Source organism: Muntiacus reevesi, unplaced genomic scaffold (genome assembly GCF_963930625.1).
Source record: "Muntiacus reevesi unplaced genomic scaffold, mMunRee1.1 SCAFFOLD_65, whole genome shotgun sequence".
In the NCBI taxonomy this organism is placed as follows: domain Eukaryota; kingdom Metazoa; phylum Chordata; class Mammalia; order Artiodactyla; family Cervidae; genus Muntiacus; species Muntiacus reevesi.
In genome coordinates, this window is record NW_027077892.1 from 479345 (window position 1) to 487204 (window position 7860).

Sequence of the window (7860 nt, forward strand, 5' to 3'; positions counted from 1 at the left end):
ATTGACTATATATTTATGTTGAAGTTGGATAAAACATATTACAGTTTACAAATAACTATATAGTTATAAACTTATATACACTTTCAGATATAAAAATAAGTTATTTTGTCAAGTTACTTACATTTTCAGTTAAAGGAAGGCTATCTGTTCTTTTAGTGAGATTCTGAAGTTGAGCATAATACCAGTCTTTTTCCTTTTCTTCTTTGTCAAGGTCAGCAAGAAGCAATGATCTGTTTTTCAAAAAAAAGTTAAGTTTACACAATGCTAATATGGAGCACATAACAGCAACTCTCATAAGCTATAACTGTAATGTTTTCTATTTAAAGTAATATAATAAATAAGTGAGAATTTTACTAATTTTAGATTTCTGAAGGTGGGACTTAGATTACAGTCATTAAAATTTGAATATTAAAAGTTTTAAACTTTTTCAGCTAAATAAGATGGCAACCATTCTTACTAGAATATTTACATTTCAACCAAATGCTTTCTTCACATGTAGAGTCTACGAATTTGATGTTGGTATACAGTTAAAAGTATAGATTTAATAAAACTCAAATATAAGAATAAAAAGTATAATAAAGGAGCAAAGAAAAGCAGTAATTATGCAAAAAATAAATTTAGAGTATAGGGAACTATTGCACGTAGCTTTCAGCTTCTTATTAGTCAAAATAAGAAATATATTATCACTGTGTGGTAACAGGAGGTTGTTCTGAGGGAGAGAGACATTTTCTTAGGCTTGGAATCTGAAGATGAACTTGTTACATAATTTCTGACAACCCAATCGATGATGTCCTCAATAACAACCTATATCAATATTCTATATCAATACTCCGTATCTGATCAATATAAACATAAATGCAAAATAAAGGGTTAAGAGGAAAAAATCAGTAGGTACAAGAAGTATATATGATCTATGTCCTTTTTTGTGACTCCTTCCCTAAGCGACCACTATTATTCTCTTATATTTATTTCCAGAGACATTCTATAAAAATGAAAGAATATATGTGTACATATGTACATGTACATTTTAAAACATAAATAATAGCATATTATTATCTGTGCTGTCTTATAACTTTTTACCACTTAAAAGTCTATCTTGGAGATCATTCTTGTACCAGAATATAAAAAGGTCCTATGTGGTTTTTTGCTAGCTGCAAAGATATTTATGAATCCATAAAAGAATAAATAATAACTGGTTCTATGTTAGAGGGCATTTAGGGTCTTTCTAATCTTTTGCTATTATAAACAGTGCTTCATTGAATATACTTATATATAACTTCATTGTACAAATATGCAAGCATGTGTAGATGACAAATTCCTAGGATATGTAAACTTTTAACTTACTGTCCTTACTAGATATTGTACCAATTTATGCTTCTGCCACCTTTGACAATATAAATGCTTCATCAAACCTTTTAGATTCTTTTACATTTCTAGGGTTTAAAAAATGGTATATCATTATGGACTTCCTTGTTTTCAGCCACACTGCACAGCTTGTGGGATCTTAGTTTCCAGACCATGGATGGAACCCCAGCTCATGGCATTAGAAGTGCGGAGTCCTAACCACTGGACCAAAAGGGAATTCCCTATCACTATGGGTTTGTTTGTTGTTTTTTTTTTTTTCACTATGGTTTTAATTTGATTTCTTTTAGTATAGGTAAGTGTAAGCATTTTTCCAAGTTTAAAACCCATTTTTATTTCCTTTTCTGTGACTTTTTCTTATTTATAGGACCTCTTCTGTATTAAGAATGATAGTACTCTGTCAGTTATAAATACATTTTCTCAGTGAATCACTTGAATATGAGGATATTTTTTATTACAGCTTCTGGGCTTCACTCTTACCGAGTCATTCCCCACTCTGACTCTGTTATTAATACTTTAAAATTCTATTTGATTGTATTTTCTTGATGAATAAGTATGCATGTATGTGGAAGGTTCTACTCTTGCTAAACTTTCCATTCTTTACTGAGAAGCAACTTAAAAAATAAGAATAAGCCTTCACTTTTTGCTGCGGCAACCTCAGTAGTGGGGGAATTCATGGGAAGAAGCCAGCTCCTGGTTACGATGTGCCAACCTGGGGCAGAGGTGCTGACCAATGAGAAGCTGCCCTCTCCCTTCCATTTTTGACAACAGGAGCAGGAGAAAGCAGTGCAGAAATCCTGAACCCCTTCCACAGGCTGGGTATTACCACTAGCAAAAACATGAGATCTGATCCTATTTTTTTAATGATCCCTGGTGAGCACCTGCAGGACCCACCAGGACCAAGGCAAGGGAACAAGGGACAGAGGGAGATGCTATTTCTTCTGATTAATCTTCAATAAATTGGCCTATTTAATCAAGATCTGGTGCTAAAAGTGCTCAAATGAATAAGCTAATTTTAGTGATGGTAGTGGAGTGAGAAAAACGTTAAGGAGAATAGGGCCAAGTTGTTGCTATCAAGTTTTAAGACTGAACTCTGGCAAAATACTCTTGGGAAGCCAAAGTCAAGAGCCAACATGGTAACAAGTGGCTAACTGATAGGAACTGATCTTATAACTCAAATCACTGTATTTAAGGCTCAAAACTGAAACAAGGCACAGACTCAGAAGCTGGTGGGTCTTTGTTGTTTAGCATATTGAAGGCGTATTTAGTGACTGTCAACAGTCTTCTTTAAAATGTAAATGTTAGCTAGGAAGTTAGACATAAACAAGGGGAGGCCTGGCTGAAAGGGATGCAAACTGATCTCTGACCTCCATCCCAGACACACCCATGAGAGCTCACAGATGCTACAAAATAACCACAGAGACTTTTCAACACATGGGCCCTGGGCACACAGTGGACAGAAAACCACCATAGGGACTTCTCCAAGTAACTTTAGGCAGTTAGGGGACCATTAAGGGCTCATGAATATTCTACATCTAATTATAAGATGGCATTAGGCGAAGACACATGGGAAGGCATAAACAACACAGCCTGCTGTTATATAACTTGAAACTGTCAATCGGCCTTGAATGTTTGACCATTTGCATTCCTCTCATTGATTGGTGGCGGGTACAAGCCCTACTCTGCACCAGGCATGGCCAAAAGGAGGAGACTGGACACATAAAAGAGGACCAAGAGGGATCCACAGGGAAGATGAGGAGGGCTCCTTTGGGAGTATCTTACTAATAAAAGGTCTGTCCGCTTGAGCTGAACTGAGCTGTAACTTGCCTGATGTTCTATACCTTTTGGTCCATTGCTCCAAATTTTTGCTGCAATGAGACAAGAACCAAGGAAGATAAATAAACTGATCTGACATAAATTTCAAGTCTTCTTAGTCCTCTAGCTAACTCAGGATCATCTAGAAGAACATGGCACATGTATCAGGCATTTAAATATTTGTTAAAAAGTATTACTGGCTAATGTGACAATAACTATTTGGGTGTATCAGACAAGAGTACTAAGGAGTTTTTTAAAAATATCTAATTTCATCCTCACAACATCTTTTAACTGGAAAACTGAGGTTCAAAAAGGTCATGGAGCTTCCCTGGCTGCAGAGCGGTTAAGAATCCTCCTGCCAGTGCAGGGACTCAGGTCTGACCCCTGGTCCTGGAAGATCCCACATGCCCAGAGGGTAACTAAGCCCACGCATCACAACCACTGAAGCCTGTGCTCCCTAGAGCCCGTGTGGCAGAACAAGACCCCATTCTCTGCAACTAGAGAAAGCACCTGTGCAGCAAGGAATACCCAACACAGTCAAAAACAAAAATAAATTAAGAAAAAAAAAAGGGTATGCATCTGGGCTTGAGTTCTGGCTTGAGTGTTTTCTAACACTTACGTCACTTAAACTTACTGTATCTATAGGTAATACAGAGAACAAGGAAAAAAAGATACAGAGATAGTTCTCTGACTTAAGGGATGTCTAGAAAGAAAGAACAGAAAAACAGAGGGGGTAAAATCATCAAAGAAATAACAGAATTTTCAAAAGTTGAAGAAAATAAATTTCCAGATCAAAAGGGCACAGTGAGTAGTATCCAGTATGATGAATCAAGAAAACACATATCAAGGTACTCTAAAAACTTCAGAAAAATGACTTCCTGCAAAGGAACGTGAATTAAGACTGATATGCAATTTCTCATCAGTGACACTGATTATAAAGAAGGAAAATGAGTTTGAGCCTAGACCTAGCCAAACTATCATTCAAGTACAAGAGCAAAACACAGATTTTGTCCCATAAACAAGGGCTAAATCTACCTTCAAACAACGGTGGGAGCCAGGAGGACACAGGGTATTGACAACTACATACACACACACTCTTTGTGAATAAAATTAGGCCTTTATCACATAAAGCAAAGTAAGTTCTTAGGAAAACTGGCATGCTCACATGCCTCTTGACAGAGTTCAAAGGGGACAAAGCGATGGAAGAATGTACACTCCAATTAGCTTCTGGTTTTTCAGGACACTGTTTCCTAGACTCTCAGAAAGAGTCCTGGTTCAAGATATGAAACAGAGATTCACTGAAACTCAAGAGATTAAAGAAAGCTTAACACTATTTCTGGCCCATGATTATTGTTATTTTTAGAGATGTACACATCTAAAACCAGAGAGAAAGTAGTAAAAGGTCTTTTGCCTCTCAATGAGATATGCTGGGTATTTTCCATATGTTAATATCCATTGTTCATAACTCCACAAGGTAGAACCATATTCCTATTTTACAGAAGGAAATGACACAAAAATTTAAAGACTTGACCAAGATCCCAGAGAATTTATACATTTGGACATTTATGCAAATTAACATTTATACATTTGAGTATTTCTTGAAAGTCTAATAGAACTTTTAGGAATATCAATATAATATGGTATTAATCATGCAAAAGGAATTTATAATCTCATAGGACGTACAAAAATACTTGACCAAGTGCTTGGTAACTATATATTCTGATACTTGTAGTGTGATGATTTTAACTTCAAGAAGAAAAGAATTAACACACTAGCTCTTAGAAAGGAGAACTGATTCTCTATCAGGCAACATTTTTTTAAGAAACCAAAACTGATAAATTGCTTCATTTGTGACTCCTTGAAATAGGTCTTTAATAATGGAAACCAGTCACCTTATACTGAATCTGGTAGTCATTTAATTCATTTGAAAAGATAACCAAAAAGTCAATCAAAACGCATTACATATTTTAGCCACTGTGATTATGCATACTATTCGTACATTATTCACTGTACAGAGCATCTGAGCACTGGAGTCCCAAGAAGCTGCCTCCTTCACGTTTTCAGGTGTAAGGTAAGGACGCCCAGTAATTCATCACTCTGAGACAATGAATGGAAAATGCTCTCTAAGTGCTGCTTGTGATCCTCCAACACACGCTTCATAACTCCTATTCTGTATTGCCACAAAACGACAAAATCTAGCAAAAATTGGAGCATAAAAGTTTACTACTTAATGAAGAAATGTTACCTCTCTTTTTCAAGTTCTTCTAAATAACCGGTATTTTCTCTGCTTCCATTTACAAACCCTCTTCATGGAAATGAACCCATAGGAACGGGACTGCACTCTCCTGAGTGACTAGATACAGATCCTTCTCGGCTTCCGTAAGAATGGAGGGACATTTTTGGACCGTAGTTTCACTCCAGGGAAATTACTGCTATCTAAGTTAAGTTCTAAATAAAATACAGACAAGTTTTTAATAAAACAACTGCTTTAAGTGATCTAAAATATTGCTAATGTATTATATTATCTTTTAATAATGAAACCTTAGGTTCACATTTAGCCCTCAAATTTTAAACCATTTTATAATTGAAATACATTATATATATATATCACATAAAGTATGCAGGAGTACTAAATTATTGCAGTTATTGAGCAGCAGATCTATACAGGGACAGAAGAAATCCTTATCTCAAATGCTGATGACCAGAAAAGTTCACTGACTACTGGTTCTAAAACAGAAACGTCCTGAAAAAAAAAAAAAAAAAAAAAACACCAGGTCAAAGCACTTATAAAAGGGTACATTTGTGGTGGTGACCATCTTGCAATATACACAAATATTGGGTCATTAAAAAATAAAAAGTGTTCACCTTTTGGTTTAGAGGCCTGCAACTATAGATTTCTATCAGAGAAAGCCACAAATGTATATGAGTGAATGAACAATTATTTATGAACAGAATAGCTAAACTTTCCCTCCAAGATAGCTTGAGTCAGTCTGGTGGGGAAAAAGTATGTTAAAGAAAAATTAGACAGAATGTGCTTTCTTAGATTCCTACTAAGTAATAATATATTTGGGGATCCAAAAGTAATTTCTCTGCCCATCTTCAATTACAATTAAAACTTACTGATTTGACATTTGAATTTTTAAGTGATAAAACAAGAAAGACATTCTTTTAAAATTCTATTTAAAATGGCTTAAAATCAGTGTTGTGTGTATATAAGTGCAAAGATAAAGCACTTCTATTCTGAATGGAACAAAGAAGGGCACTGACTCCTTCAAATGAAGCAATGGGTCCAGTCTATAGCATAAAGCTTAATAAAGGCCTACTTAATGACTGGCAAAAGAGCAATGCGTTTTAGAAAGAGCTGAAAATTGTCAAGAAAGGTATCTAAAATAGTTTATTTAAAGGCAGTTAAATGTTATAACTGAAAAAATGACAAGCAAATAGACTTTTTACGTATTTGTACTTTAAAAATTACATCCTAATGCATGAGGCTAAGAAAATCCAACACCAACATTCTAATCAAGAGAAGCTGTATTTGGACACACACACCTAAAGCTGACAACTGGAGCTTAAAAAAATTACTTTAAAACACTTTTAAAAAATTTACCTTTAAGACGCTCTAATAAATCAATCTGTCCAGAAGAAGCCATAACTTCATCTTCAATACTTCCTTGTAGTTGTTTAAGTACTTCCTGTAAAAAAGAACACAGTATCTCAATATGATGAAATTCTAAATGACTTTTTGAAGATATGATTTTAACTTTCTTGGCATTTAGGTCTGCTGGGGGAAAAAAGTTATTTCAGATCTATCTGAAAACATATAAAATGCAAAGTACTTTACATATATTACCTATTACTAATTATAAATAATAAATTACAGCCCAACAACAACAGTGATACTTTGTGGTGATGGTGATTACAAATAGTCTCCATACAGTATACACGGAATAGTTAAGATATTTGTAACTTCTGAAATAACATAACAAGGTGGATTACTCTCATTTTTCAGACAGACCAACTGAGACTCAAAAGATTTGCTGAAGACAGAAAAACTAAGCTTGTACCAACATGGCCATGAAAGACAGCAAATTAACACATTTAACACCCCAATAAATACCAAGCAGTTATATACTAAATTTATATACATTCTACTACATTGATTTATACTCAGCAGTTAAGTGACTGTATGCTGTCTCCTGACTTTTGGTCCATTGCTTCCTTTCCCATCTAAAGCCTTCTCTCAACAAATTTTTGTCAGAGGAGGTCAAAAACTTTCACTTTCTACTAGTTTTTCTGTATATTCCTTAACAATAATTTATACATATTTTTACATTTTACATATTCTGAGGCATCCCACTCTAGTTCACAGCAAAATCTTTGCTGGCCAAGTAGGATTCCAAATGCAAAACAATGTATTTGAACAGTTACAATCCTATAGCTATGGGCAGTGTTCCTCTATGTGAAAAAGGATCCATAAATAGATTGAAAAGAAAATCTGTCAAAAAGAGTAAATATAGTAAAGACTATGTCAGTGGTTTACCTTGATAGTGACATTAGAAGCATTAAGAAAAGAATTCCTATGTTAACAATAAGAAATAGCCTGTGACCTTAATGATCTGACCTTCAAATAAAGACCATGTTGGAAGTTAAAAGGCTTAGATAAGTAGATGTGGGAACGTGGAG